General features: G+C 36.9%; 1 protein-coding gene across 2 annotated transcripts in view; it reads left to right on the top strand.

Annotated features, from left to right (window-relative positions):
• The first annotated feature begins 1,141 nt into the window (after positions 1-1,141).
• Positions 1,142-15,120, top strand: part of LOC126381493 (uncharacterized) — an 85,016-nt gene continuing 71,037 nt past the window's right edge. Inside the window, exons 1-2 of one of the 2 annotated variants that reach the window (XM_050030979.1) lie at positions 1,142-1,210; positions 13,792-13,865. The gene's annotated coding sequence lies outside the window, so the exon portion shown is untranslated. Of the gene's footprint in view, positions 1,211-8,000; positions 8,259-13,791; positions 13,866-15,120 lie in introns of those variants that run through there. The other variant, XM_050030973.1, reaches the window with a different exon arrangement.

Below are 15,120 nucleotides of genomic sequence, written 5' to 3'. Positions count from 1 at the left end.
AATATGCATAATATGGTAACGTTCGTTCCTAATAATTCACTCTCTCTTCTATTCCTTAAAATTGCCGACACAAACTCTTTTATTTGTAGATAGATAGATAAAATAATTTATTGAGCACAATGGACACAAAATAAAGAGAGAAGGACAACATAATATACATAAAAGCACAACGGGCACTCTTTTATTTATGTCTTTCCTAGACAGCAGCCATAATAAATGAGGAATTCTTTGAAGGCTAAACTTGTAGTAACTTATGGACACGCGGCGGAAACTTTCACTAAGGATGTTTAAATACAAAATGGGTGGCCGAAATTAATTCCGTCGTGTCTGCAATTATTTCTTGAGAGTAATTAAACAGATTTAAGATGCAATTACTGTTAGTTATTACAATGCCTACCATTTAAACTGTGTTATTTCTACTAGCTAATGTGGTACAGAGGCGCTTTTCACAGAAGTGGCCACGATTGTATAATTTGCGTATTTCCTTTTTCTGTGTGATTACACATATACATAAACACACGACCTCAATCCTTAGTCAGCAGAGCAGCCAAGAGACGACCGTTTTCTGATATGACTAAAAAAATAATTTTGCTACTATTCTCCTAAAATGCAATATCGTGCAACAACAAATTTTGTTTGTTAGGAAATCAACTACCTAAGATTTCTGGTCAAAAAGTCTTATGTGCTTCTCGAAAAAAAAGTCCTCTACCCTAACATAACATAAACAGCCTTTATAGGTCCCATTGCTGGGCACATTTCTCCCCTCAATCAACCGGAGGGGGGTATGAAGCATACGCCACCACGCTGCTCCTCTGCGGGTTGGTGGAGCTGTTTTACCAACCAACAGCTTAACGTGCACTTTATGCCCCCGAAGCACGGAATCATCTTACTTGTTCAAACAATCAGGCGATTCAAGCTTGTAGTGTCCTTATCAAACTATCTCACAAAGTGATTTTACAACCGGACCTACAGATCGTAAGCCCAACGCTCTAACCACTACAGAGATACAGAGATAGTTCTCTACCCTAAGTGTTAAATAAAACAAAACTCAGTTGACTTACACACGCTATCGTGGCGCGTGGTTGGTGGTTGTGTTATAAAAGTCTGTCAAACCTAATAATATAAACAATTACCTTACTCGTTAAAAAATGCTTCGGCAGCTTTCCAATATAGGTACTCTGGGGTCAATTGAATACGAACAATTATTTCTGTGAGTAACCTTTCCCTTAGCCAGTAAGTACTTTATTTAAGCGATTAAGTATATTTTATAATTTCACAAAATCATGGTTTGCGCGCGCATCTTCGCATATCAGACCAACACTTATCATAATTTCTTAATGCTCTTCCGGCCAAGTAGTTAATGTAATTTGCGGCAAATCTACAATAAGTCACGTCAAAAAGAAATATATAAACATTATTGTTTGTTACAATAATTTTATGACGCAGTTTTCTTGGTGCACTCATAACATAACCATTAGAAAATACCTATTTAAACATCTGGCTATGATAGATTATGAAAAAATAGGAAAAAAACATGTTTATTTCACATGAGTAATTTTAAAGCATTTTTTTAAACAAATTTCAGAATCATACAGCAGTATAACATGATTATTGCCTTTTAAGGAGACATTTGTACCCAGGCGAAACAGGGTCGAGTCAGTATAGGTACTTAGTGAATAGTGAGAGATATGTAAATATACCTAAGTACATAATAGTCGTAGGTATATTGTGTACAATCAGGTACCTGCAATTCTTAAAGTCATCTTATACTCATTTGGCATCCTCTTATCTGGGTACTTTTACCTAATAAAATGATAACATTCAAATTGTAATTAAAAAGGCGAACAAAAAATATAATATTTTAGCTTATCACTGAAGCGCCTGAAAAAGTTAATTGCGCAAAAGATTAGTCTTGCATAAATGCCTTGCGTGTGGTATGCGGGTAAACCACAATACAACGACCACTCACAAAACGTACCTTTGGACGCAAAAACCTGGGCATACCAGGTACGAAACGAGGAGATAGATTTACCGCTGAACTTTGAACTAACCTGTTGACCAGGATTTCTCTCCGAGTTGGTAACCAACCAAGTAGTTCAACGTTCAGTGGTTAACAGAAGTGACTACTTCTGTTAACTAATCAATAACTTTTGATTAATCGAGAGGCCTGGAATTCGTTGATCATACTGTGAACTTGGTCTAAAGAGCTTAGGCGGACGAGCCACGGGTAAATACTAAGTACATAGTTAGATAATGGCCCCGATTTCTGCAGACACCGCCTAATTTTATTTTAAGTTATACCTGTGATTTTCTTATTCGCCGAAAATGAAAGGGACGGATGATTGACAACTGTTAATTTTAAAATGAAAGAATATCTCGGTTATATGCAACCCGTTTGACGTGTGGTGTCAACTTAATTCTATCGGGTTATTGGCCAATATAAAATTTTGGAAGGATTTATTTTTCTGCCTAAAATTGACGTGACGTTCCATAAATTCTATGCTTGTTATGACAGGTATAACTTAAAATAAACTTAGATGGTGTTTACCGGAATCAGCGCCAATATTAATATACATACATGCATAAACTCACGCCTCTTTCCAACTGGGGTAAACAGAGACTATGGAATTCCATTTGCTTCGATCCTGACACATTTATCTTTTTTATGAAATATGAGTATTTTGAGTTTTCGTACATGCTAAGTGTGTCTCTCCCTTGTCTTCTCTACCTAAACACAAGGTATTGCTTGACGTTTTGCGCCTAACAATTAATTGGGTAGGTAAAATTAATGTTTGTAAGGCGTGTTTTGCAGTGCAGTGCACCAAATTAGGTGGCATGGAAAACGCCTCACTTTGCTAATGTAACATTGGTGTGACGTTTAATGTCTGAAGAATTACTTCCAATTAGCAATAAAACCAGAGCGTTGTGTTACATTTTTAATACATTTTATTGCACGTTCGACTTCTTACCGAAGCAATGTGTACGTGAACCTACACCTTAATGTAGCTACTAACAATCTGAACGAAAATCCACTTTATTCTTCTCTCGTAAAAGCTAAATTACTAAAAGCTCTTGATCGGAAATGGAATAAAACGCGAAAAGGCATCATAATCATAAGGCCTAGCATACTGACTTGGTCAAACAAACGGTTAATTAAAGTTAAGGTATTCAAGCGGTTACGGTTACGCTACCGTTATTATACCGGTATAATAAAATTACGTTCCCGATTTTCTATTGGTCCGTCAAGCGATTGTGTAACCTTAACTACTTTCTTAGGTATATAACCTACTCGTACTTAACTTAGGTATATCAAATTATGTTCATTATCTGACAATTAAATAATACCTACATACATACATAAACTCACCTATTTCCCACCGGGGTAAGCAGAGACTATGGAACTCCATTTGCTTCGATCCTGACACACTTCTCTTGCTTCCTCCACACTAATTACTCGTTTTATACACACACGCCGGTTCACAGTTGAACCTTTTCTAAGGACATCGCCAATTTGGTCAACGTACGTCCTTCTAGGTATTCCTCTGCCAGCCCTACCACCAACCTTCGCTTTATATACTGCGTAATCCTTTTATCCTTCATCCGCTCTACGTGTACAAACTAACTTAATATTCTTTTCAATCTTAGTCACTATATCGTCTCTTACACCATTATGTCTCTCTTACTCTATCACCCAATTTTCAATTGTCAACTTTTTTTATTTATTTATTTATTTTATTTGTTTGACAATATTTTTTGTGAAAAAGTTGTAATATAATATTTTAAGTAAGTAGGGTGCATATTATAGTAAAATGTTAATATGCGTGCCCCTTGGGTGACCATGTCAGAACTTTGAATTTGTGAGAGCATCAGGGGTTAGAAGGAGTTCACAAACGATTATAAATCCGTCCTCTAGTTTGTAAAAGTAGACACTCAAAAGTTACAATCAGTTAAGGTGTTCCTGAATCCAGCATAGACGAACTTATCTCAACTTCCAACGAATGTTTACAAGAACTATAAATTAAGTTATGGTAATTAATGACTCTATCGAATACATAGAGCAAATAACTCGGTTAAAACAGACACTAGTTAATATCATTCACATCAAAAGGATATGCAAGCAAATCTAAACATGCGAGTTTCCTAACTCGAATATTATCATAGTTGCGAAGCACTCGAATCAACTCAGAGAAACTGCTTATGAGGTATGTTTAAGCACAACTTTACCCTCTAGCCACTAGAATCTATCTTGTTGTCCTAAAACTCTACCATGCACCCCTAATTAGTCCGTCCAAGTAGAGAATGTTATCCATATCTAGTTTGTAGATCAGTTAAAAATCGAGTGCGAGTATGAAACCGTACCCAGAAAACTTGACAACTGCGCACCAACCAAAACAACCTGCCGAGCAGCTGAAATTGTGCTTACAAAATCCAAGTACGAGTAAACGATTAAGTAAGCAGGCATTTTACTAGTAAAAAATCGTCGATTTCGCTCCGCAACACCCAAATCCCCTAGTGCTTGCGGCTTCCGAATAAGTACATACCGATTAGAAACGGTACTGAAAAGTATCGGCACCCGAAGGACGTAATATTATACTATCCAGACGACCCGATTACTCTAGCCATAGAGCCGACAAGCAAGGTGATTGCACCTTGCGACAACAAACACTTCAGGACCCCGATACCGACCACTCAGATTTGGTCGACGATTTCTCTCATACAGCGCTTATCGCTATCGACACACTAGGGTCGATTAATTCTTGTGTAAGTAATACTCCCATACGACGCCATGAGCCGAGTTTCGTGCGACGTTCGTAAAATGTATTATCAGTATTATAAAATCATTTTTACTAGTAAATAATATGCCAGACGCCAGACGGCGCTAACATTCATGAGAATAGAAAATAGACACGACTGCTTCTCAGCGTTGAATTTCCTTAAACTGAACCGACACGTTTCAAGAGAATTGTGTCTAAATCTGTCCCTGCTCTGGCATTGAAGGGGCGTGATTTTCGCAACATAACAGTATTTTGTTGCCCTAAATTTTCTTGTCGGGTCCGAGGGTCGGAAACAGAGATAGCTAGCACATTATCTGCATACATCCCTTGGGACCATAACTATTAAATATATACGTGTAGTTAGCCGAATGGCTGACGATAAAGTAATGGACTTGTAGTGCTTACATTTTTACAGTTCCCATACTGTTTGATTAATCAAACATATTGTTTTGGTTATATTTTTACACTATAACCCTTTGCGCAAGATTTAACTGCAAAATCGTAGTGTGTGGAATAAGTATAAAGATCTTAAACATCGGAAAGAAGAAAACTTAGAAACAATTATTTTCAATCAAAACTGTCTTACTCGTTGCTCCACATTTTATAGCAATTTATCACGAATTTTAGCTAAACAGTATAGAAAACTCAAAATTTAGGAACACTCAACAGTACTGCCGCCTACATTTGAGCTTCTAGTTTTTATCCCAATTCCAACAGTAAGTCGAAGTGCATTCAAATGTGCTAAACGTAATCAAACTCGAAAAATAAAGATAGCTAGGTAAATGAATATTTGCTCTTCAAAAAAGCCGCCGCCTCGCAGAAAACTGTTTTTCGTGCTTCATAAAATATTCATATGAATAGGCATTTGTAGGAGTATCTAAACGAATTTGATCGTCCTTTCGTTCCATTCGAAGTGCAATGCACTTTCTTCAAGTGTCCCAGTAGAGCTTATTTTTGAATACATATTTTATTTGGATGTTTTTTCTGAATCCTAAAACGTACCCAAGTACACTACTTTACTTTTTATGCGATGCCAAAATCCGAGGTAAGTATGTTGATATTTACATCGAGGGTTTAATACACTTCAGTAAAAAGTACGCAAAAGTTTAAAATATTCAGTTGATAGTGTTCTTGTCTTGTTTTAAGTGATAAAGAAAAATCCGGCAAGGTACCTACGCTAATTGTGTAATACTGTACCCTACACAGTATAGCTATAAGTACTAATATCTGAATTGGTACCACATTAGAAAGACTACTTACCTGAAAAGATACTTTTGATATCGATTCTATAGTTTCAAAACCTACACTACCTGCATTCACTATACCTATCCACAAAATGCAAACAACTAAAACAATTTTTGCATTAATATAAATAAGCAATTCAACGTCTAAACAGGAATATATATTCAAAATTAACCCTACATATTCAAAACTCAGCGTAAATAAGGCGCATGGGCATTATATTACGGAATCCCATCTCTATTTCGCGAAATAACATGCAAATCTTTTGTTTACCTCGCCATCCCATATGCTAATCACTTCAAATCTGTGAAGCATCTAGTGTAGGTAAGTAGATCCGAACCATTATAACTAAATGTGTAAATATGTATATAACATAGGTACTACTACTTAAGTAAACATAAGTGTTACAAGTATTTACACTTAAGCCTTGAGTAGAATTAGATTTTACTTTTCATCGCTGTTTGAGAATATTTATGATAATGTCAAGTAGGTTGCCTGTCTATGAGTATAGAATGGTAAATTAGCAACCGACTTTTCCATAAAGTGCGCTCGAAGGAAAAGACACGAATAAAATAATCCGATATCGTACGTATAAACGTAATGTACTGACATAAAAAATGATATACAAAAAAAAATAAAAACAATGATATTCAAATTATATATTAGTAACTTTTTCTCCACCGGTTCATGCGACCTGCTGTCGACTTCATACGATCCCGACGACCCGATTACTCTAGCCATCGAGGCAGCCAATCAGCTCGCGACACCAAACACTTCAGGACCCCGATACCGACCCCGCCGGCGTGGTCGACGATTTCCCTCATTCAACGCTTATCGCTATCGACCCACTAGGGTCGATTAATTCTTTCAAATATTTTTCTTCTTAGACGACGCCCTGAGCCGAGGTTCGCGCCCAACTGGGCACCCTCAGGCCTGTTGTCTTAAACGTTGTACCGGGTGAGAGCCTTCAGCTCTCCCCATTTGTCCGGCCAAGTAGTTAATACCATCTGCGGCAAATCTACAATAACACACGTCAAAAAAAAAGCCGTCGACTTCTATTATTTCGTTCCCTTACAGTGAGCAAGACAAAAGACATTCTCTTGCTCGCTTCTCGTTGATTACAATGTACCTACTATAATTTTTATGTTAGAATGCACTAATCTGCTACTACTGTTATATTTGTACAAAATTTTCCTGTACCCACAAGGTGCTTGGAAAGAATAAGGCCGCATGTTGTACCTTTCATGTTGCATGTTGTCTTGTCCATTGTGCTCATTAAAGTATTTTATCTTTCTACACACCCTTCTCGAATGCCGCGCACGCATACAACGGCGATCATCAACAGGCAGCATTGATTAATTACGTTTCTGTAAACTAATCAGGCTGTGGGTACATCTGGCGACCGACGATTTCGTCAGGGATTTAATAGCAATAGATCACCTTAATGGCAGCGGATTATTTATTAACTAGGATTATCTGAGAAGATTGCATCCGTTTCATAATGTAAGTCGAACTTAGTAAGGCTTTAAAATAGATATGTAAGTATTCTAATATGACAAACGCCATGCAGAACTAAGTTTTAACAATAATAAACCACTTTTCTAAGTTCTTACTTAAAAACATACGTACTTAAAATGAAGCAAAAACAATAACATAACAAACATAACAAATACTTTATTGCACAAACAGAAAAATTAAACAAAATTAAAAACAAAAGAGAAATAGAATGAGTACTATAGGCGGCCTTATGACAATGTGTATGTAAGTGCAGTATTTGTCCAAGTTGTTGCAACATAATTAATTATAATAATAAATTACTTTATATCTGACTACACAGATACATACCTAAATATCTACCGCTAAAAATAAGCCAAAGAGCACGAACTTTTAGGACTAACATAATGTATATACAAGTGTAAAAGTTGTCCAAGTTGTAGTTGCAGGCTCCGCCCGCCCAAGTTGCCGTTGGGCGGCAGAACGCGTCGCGCCGCCACCTCGGCCGCTCCTACCGAACCGGCGCCATGTGACCACTGTCTCACTCACCCCGACATGTCACACTAAAACTTTCTCCAACAATTCCAACATCTATCGTAGAAATCGTGAGGCTGCAAAGCAATACAAATAATCGTTATAATATATAGTAGTAAAGTTTAAAATTAGTTCTAGTTTCCCGTATAGTATTTTCGACGTGTTTACGTAAATGTCAAAGTAGTTGTGCTTAGCATCGTCTATAATATAAAGGTAAGTTTTTAAATTTATTTCTAATTTTGTAATTTTAATTATGAATAAGAATTATCATGACTCATATTTGGAAAATTACTTAATACAGTCAGATTCATCGCAAGAAAAAATATTAAGTTTTAATAAATACTTATCTACTTTCTTTACGTATTTAATTGACGTAAGTACTGGTAATGAAAATATCTTAAATATAAAATTATCTTCTTAACGTATACAAAACATTTGAAAAACAAAGTTGCACCTTATCTTGTTTTAAAATTGCTGTATCAAATATCTGATCCTAAGGTTACCTACTAAAATAAAATTAAAGAATACATATTTTAGGACACATATTTTATATAGATGTTATTCTAATTCCTAAAATGTACCCAAATATACTACTTTATCCAGCTTTCATACGGTAATACCAGGATCGGATATTTGATAGAGACATTTTTAATTAGCACATCATTTATATTTACTTTTAGTAAATCGACGAACAAACTACCGCATCTACAATTTTTCACGTCGGGCAAATACTATACAATACTATACAAAATCTCCTTATTGCATTTAAAACAAAAAAAAACAAGAATAGATCTTTCACGTCGCGAAAATGACGTTAACATGCTAACAATCGAACGATAAACAACATCACTAAATAATCTACATATAAAATAAATTGAATTACATTTCTCAAATCTCGTTGTCTAGACGACAAAATTACATTCTAAGTTGTAAAATCCACAATCATCGTCTGCGGGACACTGACGACCATAAGGGCTAAGCTAAAGTACTGCAATGTAAAATGCGGAGTCGTTATCGTGGCAAAGGAGTGCATAAAAATGTTTGTTGCAATTTGTTTTATGTTCTAAACTCTAAACGAATAGGAAAATGTACATAATAAGTATTAAAAACACTTTGCTAATCGTGAATAATATGCTACTTACAAAATTGTTGAAAAACAATATAGACTCAAGCCTATATCCCAACAGGGGTACTTTACATACATCGCAAGATGAAGTAATATTAGTTACTCCATGATATTAGTGATTCTGGACTGGATCTATTCAGGAATGTCGTAAAAACCGACAAAATAATTGTGTTCTTTGTAACATGATGGACCCTGCTTTATGAATACTAAGGTGGATGATTCAGCTCATGAAGAATTTTCCGTCGCAAAATTCATGTTTTTGTTGCGTTTTTTTTTTAATTACTTATTTTCATTTCCATACTTTTGCGATGAAAAATTCCACTTGATATAAACTCAAAATAATGAGCTGAATCATCCCCCTCAGCATTGGTTAGAACATCGTATACCCCGTAAGTACAGGTAGCAAGTACGAGTACGTATGGGTGTTAGTGACATCGTAAAAATACTTTGAGGGAGATTCTGACCATGATTCTGAATTGATATCATGGGTAAGGGTGAAAATTTCCATCGCAAAATATGGAACTGAAAATAATTTTAAAAACCACTAAATTATAAATTTTCCGAAAGTAAATTCCACTTGATATCAATTCAGAATCATGGTCAAAATCACCCTCAAAGTTTTCGTTACGATGTCACTAACACCCTGTATCTGCGAAGAACTCTGTGGTGCGGTGTGACTATCGCCTGTGACCTGAATATATGAATATAAACACTTTTTATTTCACACAACAAATCTTGCTTTAAACATAATGAAGTCCGTTCCTGACCGATTTGAGTAGGTAAGTATACATATACCCACGTAAGCGTAATTATCAATTAAGTAATGTATAAATTGATATGTCACGACCAGACTTAAAATAAGCGTTGTTACCAGACATGAGCGATTGAACGGGAAATTATGTCTTTAAAGATTATTTTTATTTAATGTTTAATACCATGCAAGTATACATAGGTAGGTTTCGGTGAAGAAAATAATATTTCATTATACAATATGCTTTTGAAATAGCTGATTAGACAGCAAATATTTTATTTGGCTTCTATTAGTTAGGTGTAGTCAACGATAAGAGAAAAAACGCATTTGTCGTGTTCCAGCCTGTGTGTGTATAATAATATTAAGTTTAGATAAGTTTTTTCTTTGTTTTAGGGTTCCAAAAGGAAACACGAAACCCTTATCGAATCACTTTGTTGTCCGTCTGTCCGTCTGTCGAGACGCTTATTTTCGGAAACGCGTAAAGGTATCCTTGACTTAAAGCTGTAAAAATTCAAACTTCTAAATCAACGCCATCCAATGAGAGTCATTTTTAGTCTCATTTTCATACACCTGAAATGATGAAATTTGGCAAAAAGGAAAGACTTGCAGCACAAATAGAGGAAGAAATACGTAGTATTTGTGATAACAAACTTATTTGCAGTTAGTAAACTAATCGCGTCCTATGTCAATGTTTATTTATTTAATAAATCACTTACAGGAATGCACATTATAACATTTAGTTACTAAGTCATAATTCATCATCTCGGTAGCATTATCCCGTTTTTCACATGGTCCAAGCGGACCATGAAAAACCGGACCTGTCAAATCTTTCGTCTTTCTTTTTCTTCTAGTTAGGTGCTTACCTAACTAGAAGATTTGACAGGTCCGGTTTTTTACGACTACCTGTCTGACCTTCCAACCCGCGAAGGTAAAACCAGCTCAATACAGGTTAGGTCACACACTTACGAAAATGCATTTCTCGGGAATGTGGGTTTCCTTACGATGTTTTCCTTCACCGCTGAGCACGTGATAATCATTTATGATCCAAACATGAATTCGGAAACAAATTCGATAATCATTGCTTTTGGCCTGTGCTGGATTCAAACCTGCGAACTCAAAGTGAGTTCTACCAACTGGGTTGACCTGTCATCAAAAAATCCTCTCCTTTAGCGATTTGCGCTCAATCTACTGCATACTTAGCGCTTAAGTACGATACTCAAGTTTCCACCCTCTCCTTCATTCCTATAAATTCTGACATTCAAATCTCAAATGCCAAAGCCTACTGCATTACGTATATAGCTGTAAATTCGTGGTGTATTTGATTCGGGCCACGTAGCCAAGTATGTCAAGGACTGGGTATACCGCCACAAACAGTAGCTCGCATTTAACACTTCAGCCACCTACACGTACATATCCACCGATACACTGCGTCAGATGGGATTATAAATACTCTATAAGCTATTGATTCAGGAGTTTAGTAGATAAGCGTGTTCCATTTAAGGCTCCTTTCCGACTAAGTGAATGCGCCGCGAACGCGCCGCATGTGCGCAGCGCGCGCTCTTTACGTGCAGCTCGCGCATTAACGTGTGATGCGCACTCGAACAGGTCGCACCACTTAACGCACGCGCGCAGTTCTCGAACTTACGCCGAACAGGCGCATTCACCGAATCGTTCGCATGAGACATTCGTTGTGTATAAATTGACGATTCAATTTGTAACTATGTTACCAACGGAATAAAGATATTTTTAAATTTGATTCTGGGTCGACCCTAAGGATCTTTAGTTACAGTCAGGTGAAATTGTTGTCGAATTCCAACTTAAAATAGTTAGCAAGACCAACCTAGACCATCCTAATGCATGGTGGACATAGAGTAAGAAAAGCAAGACATGCGCCCGGGCCGTGGACCGATTTCGGTTGCGATTTTTCAAAATCTCGCGCCCCGTGCCGCTTGCTTTCTCGGGTCTGTGTGAATCAAGCTTAATAATCGATCTACTTTGGTAAGGTTTGTATCATTTCCAATCAACAAACGCCACTAGGCTTCGAATACCAGTACCTATTAATTAATTGTTTAATAATTGATTACACAACAAGTTTCTCTTCCTTAGGGGCTACAAGAGTAATGATGTAGTTAATGATGTAATATAAATTCACAAGCAATAAAAGTCAAACGTAACAAAGATCAAAACGAAGTTTCGTCTTTCTTGAGGATAATATAAGGAGATGACGTAGACATAATATTTATCTGTCTGTTACCTTTTCACGACTAAACCGCTGGGCCAATATCGATGAAAATTGGCACATACTTTGATCGAAACCTTTTTTTTTTGACGTAACTTATTGTAGTTTTCCCGCAGATGGCATTAACTAGTTGGCCGGGCAATGGGGAGCGCTGAAGGCTCTCACCCGGTACAACGTTTAAGACAACAGGCCTGAGGGTGCCCAGTTGGGCGCGAACCTCGGCTCAGGGCGTTGTCTGAGAGGAAAAATATTTGAAGGAATTAATCGACCTTAGTGGATCGATAGCGATAAGCGCTGTATGGGAAATCGTCGACCACGCGGGCGGGGTCGGTATCGGAGTCCTGAAGTGTTTGGTGTCGCGAGCTGATTGGCTGCCTCTATGGCTACAGTAATCGGGTCGTCGGGATCGTATATTACGTCCTTCGGACGCCGATACTTTTCAGTACCGTCCCTAAGCGGGATGTATTCGAAAGCTGCAACTACCAGGGGATTTGGGTGGTGCGGAGCAGAATCGAAAAAACGTTTTGAAGCTAATTTGAGCCAATTTGATCGAAACCCAGAAACGGACAATTCCAAAAGATGTAACTCATGGGCGAAAAAAAATTACCAAATAAAGATAGAATAGTTACATACGAGTATTAACACTAATACATCATTGCACAAGAGACATTTAGAGCAAACAAGAAATAAGAGAAAATAAATCGTGTGTGGTGATTGCCTGCGTATCGAACGGGCGCGCGGCGTACTTCTGTGGTATTCTTTTGTGTGTAATCAGTCTTGACGGTATAAGTTATTTTTTTGACGTGACTTATGGTAGATTTGCAGCGAACGGCATTAACTACTCGGCCGAACAAATGAGGAGCGCTGAGGACTCCCACCCGGTACAAAATTTAAGACAACAGGCCTGAGGCGCGAACCTCCGTTTAGGGCGTCGTCTGTAGCGATGGGTCGTTATCGGTTTTTGAGATAACGTAACGTAAGCGTTATGTGATTTCCAATAACTAGTTTCTTAACTAGTGATTTTTATAACTAGTTATTTTCACAACGTTCTGAAGCAAACGTGATAATTGTAACGTAAAATCGTTTGGTTAGGTAGCAGTATAACTTAATTCTTCTTCACGCACACGTATCGTGTATCAGTAAAACATATACTTGTTTCATTCACACTTACGCTCGTGTTTCATTTAATACACGAAAGAAAGGATCGATTTTGTTGCGATCCTTTTTTTTAGGCGCGTTTTACATTACTCGTTTTACTCCTTTACGTTGTCAAAGCTATGTGTAAGGTGGTCAATGTAAAACGTCGTTTTCATCTTGTCATTACGAATATTGTAAAACCAGTGATTTTGCGTGAGTAGTGAAAGTAGCCAAACATCGACGCTATGCCTTAAACATAAGAGTGAATTCGATTTAACTTTATGGCGTTGTGATTAAAAGAGTTATTGAAGACTGATGCCTATTTCGATCGTTTAAATGGCGTTATGAATATCACTAGTTTTTGTTGTAGTGGAAAACGAGTGATCACTGTTCGAGCTCGTAACTGCATATATAACCAGTTATGGTTAATAACGCCCATCGCTAGTCGTCTGAGCGGATTATATTTGAAAGAATTAATCTCTAACCCCTACAGGGTCGACAGCAATAAGCGCTGAATGAGGGGGATCGTCGACCACGCCGGCGAGGTCGGTATCAGGATGACGATAGGTAGGTACTAAAATAGTACATACATACATAAACTCACGCCTATTTCCCACCGGGGTAAGCAGAGATTATATATTATACAATTTCTATTCTATTCATTCTATTCTATTCTAATTACATTTAAAAATAGTACCAAAAAAGTAGTAGTAAGTACTATAGTATAGTAGTAGTAAAATAGTACTTACTGATTACAGAAATGACCCACACTAACCGAGTCATAAACCTGATTAAACATTATTTTGAAGCGGTTGGTTACATGTCTCAGTTTTTGAGCCTAATCCTTTTATTGGACACGCAGGTCGCTGTAATACCGCATGCTCATATACAAGTATCATATAATAAATGACATGGAATTTATTGATTAATTTACTTACTTATAGAGATCGAATACTTAGTTATTAAGGCATTTCTATTTAATTCAGTATATTTGCCCCGTGATATATTGCACACATTCCGAAGATCGTGCGTTGGAATTCCTATTGGACCATACCTTTGGGTTTATTTTTGATCATAAATTGATATCACGTGCCAACAACAAAATGATGAGGACACCTATATTCCCGAGAAGCATTATGTCGGTAGCATTTGACCTAACCTGTAATTGGCCTGGTTTTCCCTGCGGGTTAAAAGGTCGGATGGTAGTCGCCTCTGTAAAAAAATCTTGTAGTTAATCGATAGTTTAGGTAAGCGCGGAATAAATGAAGTGTCCTAGTGAGATAGGGTCTTCATAGTGGGATATTCGAAGGCTGGTGGATTTTGTAATAATAATTATGATTTTGACTTTTCACTACAATGTAATGAGTAAAATGTGAACAAAATGACACATACAGGTGATTCATTATCGACAATATTTAATGCATGCGACATACAATGAATGAACCCCATATTCTGTACAAGGTTAACGTTAACCAAAATAGTAGAAGCATGACTAATTTCAAACTAAACACTCAATTGATAACAATCTAACAATATTGTCATTTTTCAAAGAAAAATCGTCAACACTTTCGTGATTCTTTCGTAGCTGATTCATTGCCTTTGTAATCATTGATGAAAGCTGTCATTAATTTATATTGCGCAGGCTAACAATAGTTCTCACAACGGTAGGTACATAATAGACTGATACCTACTATACAAAAAAGATATATTGATATACAGATGTTTCGTGTATGTGTGTGCAATAAAGTATATTTGATTCGATTTTTGGCTTGTTAGCCGTGGTAGCCCAATTGGTAGAACGCTTGCCTCTCACTTTGAGGTC

The sequence above is a fragment of the Pectinophora gossypiella genome, chromosome 3 (genome assembly GCF_024362695.1).
Source record: "Pectinophora gossypiella chromosome 3, ilPecGoss1.1, whole genome shotgun sequence".
In the NCBI taxonomy this organism is placed as follows: domain Eukaryota; kingdom Metazoa; phylum Arthropoda; class Insecta; order Lepidoptera; family Gelechiidae; genus Pectinophora; species Pectinophora gossypiella.
This window is presented reverse-complemented; position numbering and strand designations above follow the sequence as displayed.